The sequence below is a fragment of the Cyprinodon tularosa genome, unplaced genomic scaffold (genome assembly GCF_016077235.1).
Source record: "Cyprinodon tularosa strain WSP-4 unplaced genomic scaffold, ASM1607723v1 ctg89, whole genome shotgun sequence".
In the NCBI taxonomy this organism is placed as follows: Eukaryota; Metazoa; Chordata; class Actinopteri; order Cyprinodontiformes; family Cyprinodontidae; genus Cyprinodon; species Cyprinodon tularosa.
Genome location: NW_024039662.1, coordinates 317,672 through 329,883, shown reverse-complemented (window position 1 = coordinate 329,883; position 12,212 = coordinate 317,672). Strand labels below are relative to the sequence as shown.

Below are 12,212 nucleotides of genomic sequence, written 5' to 3'. Positions count from 1 at the left end.
GTGGAAATATTGATTTCCTCTCTTCCTTTTTTCCCCAACTTCCTCCACTTTCAGTCTGCTCCCTTCTTTTTGCTTGTGCAGCATCTGAGGATTTGGGTTGAACCATGAACAACCTACTTCTCTGGCAGCTCATCCTGCTTCAGTCCATAGCTTTTCCAGTTGTTTGTGTGTTTGAGTGTCTGTTTGTATTTTCTTATTGTTTTGCCCCTGAGACCGAAATCTGACATCCTGGTCTGGCGTCACTTTTTCTGAAAGCATTTTCCATTATGGGGGAGCTGTGAGTTGGAAATGTGAGAGGAGAGTTTATCTCCACCATCACTTCACCGTATTCTTCCCTACATCCATCAAAGCAGTGGAGGCCCATGTTCAGGCACTTGGCTCGCTGTCGACCTCAGGCACTGACAACTCATTCCCCCTGACAACACACAAATAACTGTAAACTTTTGCTTTTAGTGGGGTCACTACAAAGTGAAATGTCTCTCTCAAACTGTGTTGATATACGTTTTCACTTTGGAAGCCAAGAAAAATTTCTAGAATTCCCATCCTTGCTTCAACTAGAAGGAAATGTACGGTTGGTTGTATCGATAATTGTATGAACTGTAAACTGCCATTTTCTTACACTTGTAAACAGACATTTATAAAAAATAATTGTTGACATGAATGCTAAAACATTTTTTTTACCATTAATGCTTTGAAATATTTTGTTGTTAAAATGCTAAAAAAAAAAATCACAAATAAAACTTTTTTAATACAAGAATTGCATCCACAAATTAAAGTTCAGATAACCATTAAGATGTTAGAAACCGTACCAACTGTAAAACATGGTGAAGGCAGCATTATGGTGAGGGATGGCCTTACTCTCACTACAGATGCTAAATTTTACAGGGTGGTTGGAATTGTGGCAACTGTTTGGCACAATTCAGTGCTATAAATTAGACATCGATGATAAATCCATTTACAAACATCTTCATGAAATAACAAGCTAAAAAAAATACAGGCCTCAGCTTCAGTTAGAAAAAATCAGTTAAATTTACTTTACCAATTTCTGAGACATAGGCGACCAAAATTATATGGCAATCTTCTTGACACCTAAATAAAATGATGTTTTACCACAACAAACTGTAGGGTAAGACATGCATCCCAGAACTAATTAAGATGTAGTATGTGTACATTTCAGCCTAAATACATCTGACCCAAATACACCTGGATTTGTTTTTCTTTTTTATTGCAGTTGTATTTTGTAGTGTGGGTTAATTGCTTAAATAAATTTACAAGATTAATATGATTAAGTCGACACTTTGACAATCATCATATGATTAAATAAGTTATCAGTTGCACAGTGTCTATCAGGAAAAAACTTACAGCAAGTCAGAACTAGCAAAAAATATATATTATCCCCCTAAAGATGTAGTAGTATCGCCTTTTGATGTTAATTTAAAAGAGAAATAGAATTCTATTCTGTTTTGCTGTGACAGCATCTATGCTGATCCCTGTTTAGAAGCTGCCATAGGTTTCTCACTGTCTTCTCACTGAAATGAGGACAGTAACTGCCAGAGCAGGATGCTGACTGACTGACAAGATCTTGCAAATCTCATGAGAATCCAGCAGTGTCATAAGAAAAATATATTAACTGTCAGCTGTATGGCAGCACCCTGTGGACATAAAATGGCTTTTGTGCTTTTCTGTTACTATGGGTTCTCCACTATATATAAAAGGTTTGGGAGCTTTTGTGCTTTGGTTTAAAAAAACATCTAAAAAAAGTAGCACCCAACTTAAAAGACAATTGTATTGTTTAAGTTATGTTTTTATTCTAATATGCTTCTGCCTATGATGTATACTATTATGCCAGCTTATTTTGTATTGTATTAAAACACTTTTATTAGGTTAAGAATGAACTCTGTTTGAGCTGTTTATTTTATTTTATTCCTAATTCATTAAAATCACTTAAAAACATATAGTCTACCAATAGTTTGGAAAGATGGAGGAAGGAACTACAAATGGCTCCTGGTTTAAATCGTACAACCAAATCTAACATTTTATTTTAACTAGATGAACTGATTGATCAAGATATAAGAATAGCTTTGTTTTGCATGATTTCTTTTTCAACATATTACCTTTAAGGTTTCAAAAAACTTAGGCAAAATAAATGGTATAATATTAAAGTTCCAAAAATTAGCAGCAAGGACATTAATGTTGCTTTGGTTTGATTTTGGACAGAGTAATGAAGGTTAAGTAAACTAATGTCTAAAAATATGGATTATAAAGAATTTATTTGACATAAGTGGTGTGTTTTTTTTTTTCTTCCCATGAGAAACCTTTCAGCAATCTAATTGATTTGCTCAACACTAAACACGTGCCTCTAACTGCTGCACAATCCTCTGGAGCACTGTTTTATGTATCAGACACAGATAAATGATTCTAAAGTAGAAACTAACACATACATTTCTAATAATTAAGTTTAAAATGTCCCTGTCAAGAAGAACTACAGCCAATTTCGAGTGCAAAGCTATCCACATTGTGTGAAATCTGCAAAGATTTACATATTTTTTTTTTCTTTATTCACTGTTAAGCTTCAGGTCTCTTTTCTCATCATCTGTTTTTCTTCTCCTTAGGCTGTTTTCTTGTGTGCGCAGGGACAGGTGGTGGAGGTCCCCCATCAGTAAGGCCTAAAGCAAATTTTTTTTAAATTTGGCACATCTGCCTACCAAAGTGAAAGGGTTGTACTGAAAAAGTTGTAGATTTTAAACATATACAACTATATGATTTTAGAAGACTGAAATACTACAGTAATTTATTTCTGGGGACTTTGTTTTGTTCAGGGGCTCTTACTCTTATGGAGTGAGACTCAAAACTTCTTTCCTGTTTCTCGCTCTGTTGTTCTGCCAACACATATTCCTACCAAATAAGTAAAGTGTCTGCACTTTAAGCAAATATTTTTTTTCACACTAATATCTAATGCTATTGCACTAGCAGTATAAAACTTTGCATTGAATTGTGCTTTAGCATATGAGTATTTTATTTTACAGTGCTTCACCTTTTAGGTTTTTTGTTTGTTTTTTTTCTCTCTGCTTTGACGTCAGAAGTTTATTGCTGCATGCTCAATTCAGATTTTTCTGATTGTTCATTCATTAAAGAAATTGAAGTCTGGTGTTCTAAATCATATTGATAGGTTAATTGTATGTCAAAAATTGGAAGGTTGACTGTTAGAGCTTTATTATGTTTCAGAATGCAAGCAAGGTACTCTTTATCACATTCACTGCTACGGCTTTGTTTTTGCCGAAAGAAATTTAAAATTCTTTCTACTAAAAATGTCTAGGCTTGGCTACTCCTTGCACATATGATTCAACATGTTCTTTGAACGGTATTAATATACATTTCAATTAGTGCAATCAAAGATGAAGCTATGGTTTGCCTTTTGAAGAACATAATGCATTGTTGTTCTTTTTGCTTAGATTGGCAACTTATACCATTTCAATATGTAGACATGCAATTGTATGATAAAATTCACGAGATTTTGGCGGTATGGACAAAATCATTGATGATTGGTTAGAGTTGCTTGTAAATTTTATTCGTATTCATGAGAAAATGGTGAAATTAGTTGGTCGTATGGGGCTTTTACCTGACCTGGCGTTAGTTAGACTCGCTCTTCCAGGAACTATCTTTCACTGTGACCTATTTCTTTAAAGTTTTTTTGTCCCGAAAAACGCACAAAATTATGAGATTAACAATATCTCTTCTACTTTCTTCTAATTTCATAATCATCCTTAATATAATACAAAACTTGCTTTGCTATATCGGTCATCATTTGGATCCATATACCATACAATTCCTTGGGTCCAGGCAAAGTTGAACTGGATTTACAACCAATGTTGACTTTTCTCTTGAAACCAGCTTTTTAAACTGAAATCAGTTTACAGGCATCGTTCAAAAGAAGTGCAGCTTTGGACTACCTTGCCCTTTTCAAAGACACCACTAATCATTAGTGTTTTCACACCTTTTGTAATGGCTTCATGTAATGGCAAACTGTCATCACTGACCATTCCACTATAGCAGCACAATCAACATATCTGATAGATTGGGAGGGGAGGGCATTGCAGAGATTTTGGCTGGAAATGGAAGCAGATCTGTTGTGTTGGTTACAGAGTTAGATGTGACCAACTTGAAACCACTTCTGAGGAGGACATTGTTGAGAAAATTTGCCAGATTGGGTTTCGTCACAGTGTGGGGTTATTTCGAGGCAGTACAGTTGGCTTCATTGGCCGAGAAGTACTTCTTCATCTTCTCACTGTTGGAGATCTCTGCAGTTGTAATCTTTCGAAATCTTTTCTTGTCCTCTTACAGGGTGCTTTGTCTTAAGATCAGCTCTTTCCTGTGTAAAACCTAATCTGTTTTTCAATGCAGCTATTCCAGATATAAAGAAACAAATGGTTCGGTTTTGTGGACAGTGTAAAATGGCTATGGATTGCTCTCTCTTCAAAAGCATTAGCAATTATTGATTTTCAGTGATGTTTGACATTGCTCAAGTGTACATAAACATCTACTTGGAGAAGCTTTTCTTGGCCTGTTCACTTGACAAACATCTACCATTGAGATTGAGAGAGTTTGCTTGTAAATTGTTATTGTGTATTCATAGAAAATTGTGAACAAGTGGCCAGTATGGGGCTTGAACCCATGACCTTGGCGTTATTAGCACCACGCTCTGTCCAGCTGAGCTAACCGGCCCACTTTTGCAGGTTTTTTTGATCCAAAAAACGGAAAAAATTAAGAGATTAACAATATCTCTTCTACTTTCTTTTAATTTCATAATCATCCTTAATATAATACAAAACTTGCTTTGCTATATCGGTCATCATTTGGATCCATATACCATACAATTCCTTGGGTCCAGGCAAAGTTGAACTGGATTTACAACCAATGTTGACTTTTCTCTTGAAACCAGCTTTTTAAACTGAAATCAGTTTACAGGCATCGTTCAAAAGAAGTGCAGCTTTGGACTACCTTGCCCTTTTCAAAGACACCACTAATCATTAGTGTTTTCACACCTTTTGTAATGGCTTCATGTAATGGCAAACTGTCATCACTGACCATTCCACTATAGCAGCACAATCAACATATCTGATAGATTGGGAGGGGAGGGCATTGCAGAGATTTTGGCTGGAAATGGAAGCAGATCTGTTGTGTTGGTTACAGAGTTAGATGTGACCAACTTGAAACCACTTCTGAGGAGGACATTGTTGAGAAAATTTGCCAGATTGGGTTTCGTCACAGTGTGGGGTTATTTCGAGGCAGTACAGTTGGCTTCATTGGCCGAGAAGTACTTCTTCATCTTCTCACTGTTGGAGATCTCTGCAGTTGTAATCTTTCGAAATCTTTTCTTGTCCTCTTACAGGGTGCTTTGTCTTAAGATCAGCTCTTTCCTGTGTCAAACCTAATCTGTTTTTCAATGCAGCTATTCCAGATATAAAGAAACAAATGGTTCGGTTTTGTGGACAGTGTAAAATGGCTATGGATTGCTCTCTCTTCAAAAGCATTGGCAATTATTGATTTTCAGTGATGTTTGACATTGCTCAAGTGTACATAAACATCTACTTGGAGAAGCTTTTCTTGGCCTGTTCACTTGACAAACATCTACCATTGAGATTGAGAGAGTTTGCTTGTAAATTGTTATTGTGTATTCATAGAAAATTGTGAACAAGTGGCCAGTATGGGGCTTGAACCCATGACCTTGGCGTTATTAGCACCACGCTCTGTCCAGCTGAGCTAACCGGCCCACTTTTGCAGGTTTTTTTGATCCACAAAACGCACAAAATTGTGAGATTAACAATATCTCTTCTACTTTCTTCTAATTTCATAATCATCCTTAATATAATACAAAACTTGCTTTGCTATATCGGTCATCATTTGGATCCATATACCATACAATTCCTTGGGTCCAGGCAAAGTTGAACTGGATTTACAACCAATGTTGACTTTTCTCTTGAAACCAGCTTTTTAAACTGAAATCAGTTTACAGGCATCGTTCAAAAGAAGTGCAGCTTTGGACTACCTTGCCCTTTTCAAAGACACCACTAATCATTAGTGTTTTCACACCTTTTGTAATGGCTTCATGGAATGGCAAACTGTCATCACTGACCATTCCACTATAGCAGCACAATCAACATATCTGATAGATTGGGAGGGGAGGGCATTGCAGAGATTTTGGCTGGAAATGTAAGCAGATCTGTTGTGTTGGTTACAGAGTTAGATGTGACCAACTTGAAACCACTTCTGAGGAGGACATTGTTGAGAAAATTTGCCAGATTGGGTTTCGTCACAGTGTGGGGTTATTTCGAGGCAGTACAGTTGGCTTCATTGGCCGAGAAGTACTTCTTCATCTTCTCACTGTTGGAGATCTCTGCAGTTGTAATCTTTCGAAATCTTTTCTTGTCCTCTTACAGGGTGCTTTGTCTTAAGATCAGCTCTTTCCTGTGTAAAACCTAATCTGTTTTTCAATGCAGCTATTCCAGATATAAAGAAACAAATGGTTCGGTTTTGTGGACAGTGTAAAATGGCTATGGATTGGTCTCTCTTCAAAAGCATTAGCAATTATTGATTTTCAGTGATGTTTGACATTGCTCAAGTGTACATAAACATCTACTTGGAGAAGCTTTTCTTGGCCTGTTCACTTGACAAACATCTACCATTGAGATTGAGAGAGTTTGCTTGTAAATTGTTATTGTGTATTCATAGAAAATTGTGAACAAGTGGCCAGTATGGGGCTTGAACCCATGACCTTGGCGTTATTAGCACCACGCTCTGTCCAGCTGAGCTAACCGGCCCACTTTTGCAGGTTTTTTTGATCCAAAAAACGGAAAAAATTAAGAGATTAACAATATCTCTTCTACTTTCTTTTAATTTCATAATCATCCTTAATATAATACAAAACTTGCTTTGCTATATCGGTCATCATTTGGATCCATATACCATACAATTCCTTGGGTCCAGGCAAAGTTGAACTGGATTTACAACCAATGTTGACTTTTCTCTTGAAACCAGCTTTTTAAACTGAAATCAGTTTACAGGCATCGTTCAAAAGAAGTGCAGCTTTGGACTACCTTGCCCTTTTCAAAGACACCACTAATCATTAGTGTTTTCACACCTTTTGTAATGGCTTCATGTAATGGCAAACTGTCATCACTGACCATTCCACTATAGCAGCACAATCAACATATCTGATAGATTGGGAGGGGAGGGCATTGCAGAGATTTTGGCTGGAAATGTAAGCAGATCTGTTGTGTTGGTTACAGAGTTAGATGTGACCAACTTGAAACCACTTCTGAGGAGGACATTGTTGAGAAAATTTGCCAGATTGGGTTTCGTCACAGTGTGGGGTTATTTCGAGGCAGTACAGTTGGCTTCATTGGCCGAGAAGTACTTCTTCATCTTCTCACTGTTGGAGATCTCTGCAGTTGTAATCTTTCGAAATCTTTTCTTGTCCTCTTACAGGGTGCTTTGTCTTAAGATCAGCTCTTTCCTGTGTAAAACCTAATCTGTTTTTCAATGCAGCTATTCCAGATATAAAGAAACAAATGGTTCGGTTTTGTGGACAGTGTAAAATGGCTATGGATTGCTCTCTCTTCAAAAGCATTGGCAATTATTGATTTTCAGTGATGTTTGACATTGCTCAAGTGTACATAAACATCTACTTGGAGAAGCTTTTCTTGGCCTGTTCACTTGACAAACATCTACCATTGAGATTGAGAGAGTTTGCTTGTAAATTGTTATTGTGTATTCATAGAAAATTGTGAACAAGTGGCCAGTATGGGGCTTGAACCCATGACCTTGGCGTTATTAGCACCACGCTCTGTCCAGCTGAGCTAACCGGCCCACTTTTGCAGGTTTTTTTGATCCAAAAAACGCACAAAATTAAGAGATTAACAATATCTCTTCTACTTTCTTTTAATTTCATAATCATCCTTAATATAATACAAAACTTGCTTTGCTATATCGGTCATCATTTGGATCCATATACCATACAATTCCTTGGGTCCAGGCAAAGTTGAACTGGATTTACAACCAATGTTGACTTTTCTCTTGAAACCAGCTTTTTAAACTGAAATCAGTTTACAGGCATCGTTCAAAAGAAGTGCAGCTTTGGACTACCTTGCCCTTTTCAAAGACACCACTAATCAGTGGTGTCAGCTGTGCTAACCGTCCCACTTTTATATATATATTTATTTTTTAATCAATCCATTTGAATAGCTCAAGTTATCCTGAACTATCTCTTTAGTCATGCTGCTATAGGGTGAGACTTCTGGAGGACGGAGGGACCACTTTTCATCATGCTTCATTCTAACTTTATTTTGCTAAAAGGGACCTTTTTCTCTCCACTGTTGCCATGTGCATGCTTGGTGTGAGGGATTTCTGTCAAGTCAATAAGTAGATGCAGTCAGCTTTTTTTTTCTTTGATAGAAAACTTCTAATCAATCTTACTATATGATGTGGTTGAATTTTATCTTTGAACTGCCTTGAGATGACATGTGTTGTAAATTGGCAGTACATAAATAGACCAAAATGAATTGAACAGACGATTTTGTTCATTAGTGAACTAAATTTTTAGTAACAAACAACGTAGATGAAATGTGGTAAATGTGTTTAAAACAGAAACTGAAATAAGAATGTATTTAGTCCTTCTTATTCTGACAATCACTCTGTAATTACGATTAAACAAAGTTTTGCCATCCAAGTCTGACTCCAATATTTATAATATACGATATGTTTGGTGTTCCTGTATTATCATCATGCCTATTTTCTTTATTCTTTTATTGTTGAGAATTTGTTGTTTCAAAATATTGGATATAAATAAACATAAAAAGTTCCATCTATGAAGGCATTGAATTATCTGAAACAGGCCAAGGTACCAGATTGTGATAGAACCAAAGGTACCTGCTGTAAATCCTCGCTATCAATCCGGAAACCCATACCGGAGTGCATTAAAAATCTCCATCCTTTTAAATCTTGTTAACAGAGTGGTGATGTCCAAAATTACCTCCTGCACACTTATTATCACGTCTGAATGAGGTCATGGACACCATAATGACAGACTGAAAATAGATTCACTGTCTTTAAATCCTTCTACATAAAATACTGTATGGTTCTTTGAAACAGTGGAGCATTTATACTGTTAAAACCAGATATTTATAAAAACTGTTTGAAAAACTAGATTTTTTTAGTATAGGTTTTTAAACTCTTTCCATTTGCTGAATGCAAGAATAGACTGAGAAAATAACGTTTGAATTAGTGTGTATTACTTTCATCAGATGCAGATGTTTCCTTACATTAAAATGAAAAATCCTTTTACTCAATTGGTTAAGTCCAAAAGATGATGCCATGGTTTCAAATTGCACTGTATCAATATTAACCATGGGATGCAAACGTGTTGCAAATTCTTCACAAGAAATCCAATAAAAAAACCAAATACAAAGAAAAAAAACTGCAAAGACAAAAGGCTTACAAAGTCAAATTTAAAAAAGGAAACAGATACATCAGGCATAATCACACATGTAAAGGTAAATTCTCTAAAGGAGCAATACTTCAACCACAGAAAATGGAGCAAAACACCTTTAAAAGAAAATGCTGCTTTTTTTCTGTTTTCTAGTTATATTTTTGCATTTGTTGGTCTATTTTTTGTGTTTTCAGCATTTTTTTGTATTTGCTAGACATTTACACATTTGCAGGATATTTGCACCTCTTAGTCTCAAGGCACAAGGAGAAATGGGCTCCTACATGCTCTCTTATGCATTTAATAGGCGTTCCCTCTCAACAGCGGGTACAGGATTGTGCTTTTTTTTTAAAGTGGAGAGTACAGGGCCTTTTTAAAACTTAGCAAAAATCCTCCACTATAGCTTTAAGTCATGTTGGTTAAAAGGATCCTTTGTCCAATATAAAAGAAATGTGCATACACTTTAATTATATGGAGTTATAGGCACCATACAGGGAGAAACAATTGCTAAATTTATTTGGATAAGCTGTTAAAATATGTCTGTTCTTAGTCGCAGTTCAATAAAGTTCAAGTGTAAGTAGGCTTTCAGGAAAAGTACACAACATGATGTTGTTTCCTCAAGTAAAAAGAAGCCCAACAGACCTAGCGGGAATTATTGACATTTTCCTTAGGTTTTAAAGGTGCATACTGTATAAATGGCTGTAAGTGCCCTTAACTGATAACTAATCTCTATTGACAACCACAAAACGTGCATATAATCTCCTTCTCAAGAGGACATTAGCATTTTAGCTTTACTAGCTCCCATTAATGGTAAACAAATGCACCTGTCTATGTTTACCAGCTCTGCTGTATTGGCTCTGACAACACATCAGTGCAAAGTCATAAAAACGGAGGAGCAATTCATCTTTATTGCAGACAATCACTCTAAACGTGCACGTGGGCTATCTTTTTTTTTTTTATCACAGGTAGGGTGCGAGCCAGAACCCAATCATTCTGTGTTAGACATCCTTTTGGTCCTAATGTCAGGATGTTTATGAATTTGAATACTGAAGGGGATGAAGTTACATTTTTCCATGTCGTTTTACAATCTGTGAGTAAGCCTAGCATGTAACCAACAACTGTTGACCTGTGTAAGTTACAGTTGGTTTTGTGATATTTTGGCTTTTATTAGAAAGCATGATTAAAGTCAGCCAGAAGGGGGAGTGGGCAGGTGCAGGCCTGATGAGCAGAGTGACAGTGTTAATAGACTGAGGCTCCAGGGAGGTGGCCCCAGTTTGCAGCACCAATCCGTCTTGATTTCTGCACATTGCCTTCTTCAATTACACTAAGTGTTTAGCTGTGGTCACTGGCAACATGCAGACACCAAAGCTGGGGTAAGAGAAAACAACTTTCATTGTGCACAGTGTAGTGTGAATTAAAATTTAAAACACAAGCTACTTTCTTTTTTTACTTTGCATCTGCAGCTGTAGTTGGGAATTGCATATGAAGTGGTGTGTAATCGTAATATCTCCTGATGTGGAGGAGATGTGTCCACGTGAGAGATCATGCAAAGATAAAATAGTGAGGGATACCTTCTTTTCACACAAACAGGTAGAGGAATTAAAGGTGTCCTCTATCGTTTGGAAAAGAAAAAAAGGTTATTATCTTCATCACCTGCCCTTGACATCACGCAACACCTTTACCCAAGATAAGACCTAATCTGGACTTTTACTTAAGTCTTTATTTACCTTTGTCAAGGTTAGCCTTTCCTTGTGCAATCAAAGCGAACATGGTGGAGGAGAAATCGTACATGATACGGACCAAAATCTATATGAGAATCTGTAGCAAGATTTACAAATAAATGTGCAAAGTACAGATTTTCAAAGAAGTTACAAAACAATCCACTGGACTTTGTTTCCAAGTTTGAAGACATTTGGACAAGACAAGAAGATACTGGTCTATGCCTCTAATACGGGAGTCGTAATGTACTTTGACAATAAAGTGTAGATGTACAGCCGAGTCTTGGCCGGAGGAGGCAGCTCTCCTGTGTTGGTCCATGCATCCGTGGAGAGGTTGTTTTGTTGCTCCAATTCAAAAATCAGAGTATTCCCTACTGCATTGAACTACATAGAGCGCTCAGCTCACCTTAGGTCTGGGGGTAATGTCTTTAGGATGCACTAAAAGCTTTGAAAAAGCTTCCTGGATGGGAAGCAAAACGTCTTCAAACTTGGAAAAAAAAGGGCAGTGGATTGTTTTTTTAACCTCTTTTGGAATGACTATGATCTGGATGACTGAGAATCTTCACTAGCATGTTAACAGATTTGTTTTCTAAAGTTTCTAAGTGATAGTTTAAAGGTGTTGCTTTATTGTATGTCTCGTACCATGTCTTTCGGTTTTCATATCATTACGGGTGATGAAGCAGACTGAAAATGTTTTGTCATTATCTTCTTTCTATCTCTTCTTTCATTCATCTTTTCTATTTTTTCCTTTTCTTCTTCTGTTTTTCTGCTCTATTTACATTGCAGTGTCCATATAAACTGTAAAACACCCTGCATATTTATAAGAAAGCAATTTATATGCATGAAACAAGTGTAGCAGTATGGCAATTGCCATACTGCTACACTTGTGAAAGTAAAATCTGTTGGGCTCTTTTTGGCATCAAGACAATTATTCTTATTGCCACATTGCCAGACAGGACACTGTTAAAAAAAAAATATATATAGATTTTTTTTTCTAAACCCTGACAGAACTT

General features: G+C 36.5%; 4 non-coding genes across 4 annotated transcripts; all 4 read right to left on the bottom strand.

Annotated features, from left to right (window-relative positions):
• Positions 1-4,648: 4,648 nt before the first annotated feature.
• trnai-aau lies at positions 4,649-4,722 on the bottom strand. Its single transcript has one exon. It is a non-coding gene; the product is annotated as a tRNA-Ile (tRNA).
• Positions 4,723-5,696: 974 nt separating this feature from the next.
• trnai-aau lies at positions 5,697-5,770 on the bottom strand. The gene has a single exon. It is a non-coding gene; the product is annotated as a tRNA-Ile (tRNA).
• Positions 5,771-6,744: 974 nt separating this feature from the next.
• trnai-aau lies at positions 6,745-6,818 on the bottom strand. Its single transcript has one exon. It is a non-coding gene; the product is annotated as a tRNA-Ile (tRNA).
• Positions 6,819-7,792: 974 nt separating this feature from the next.
• trnai-aau lies at positions 7,793-7,866 on the bottom strand. Its single transcript has one exon. It is a non-coding gene; the product is annotated as a tRNA-Ile (tRNA).
• Between the last annotated feature and the right edge of the window lie 4,346 nt (positions 7,867-12,212).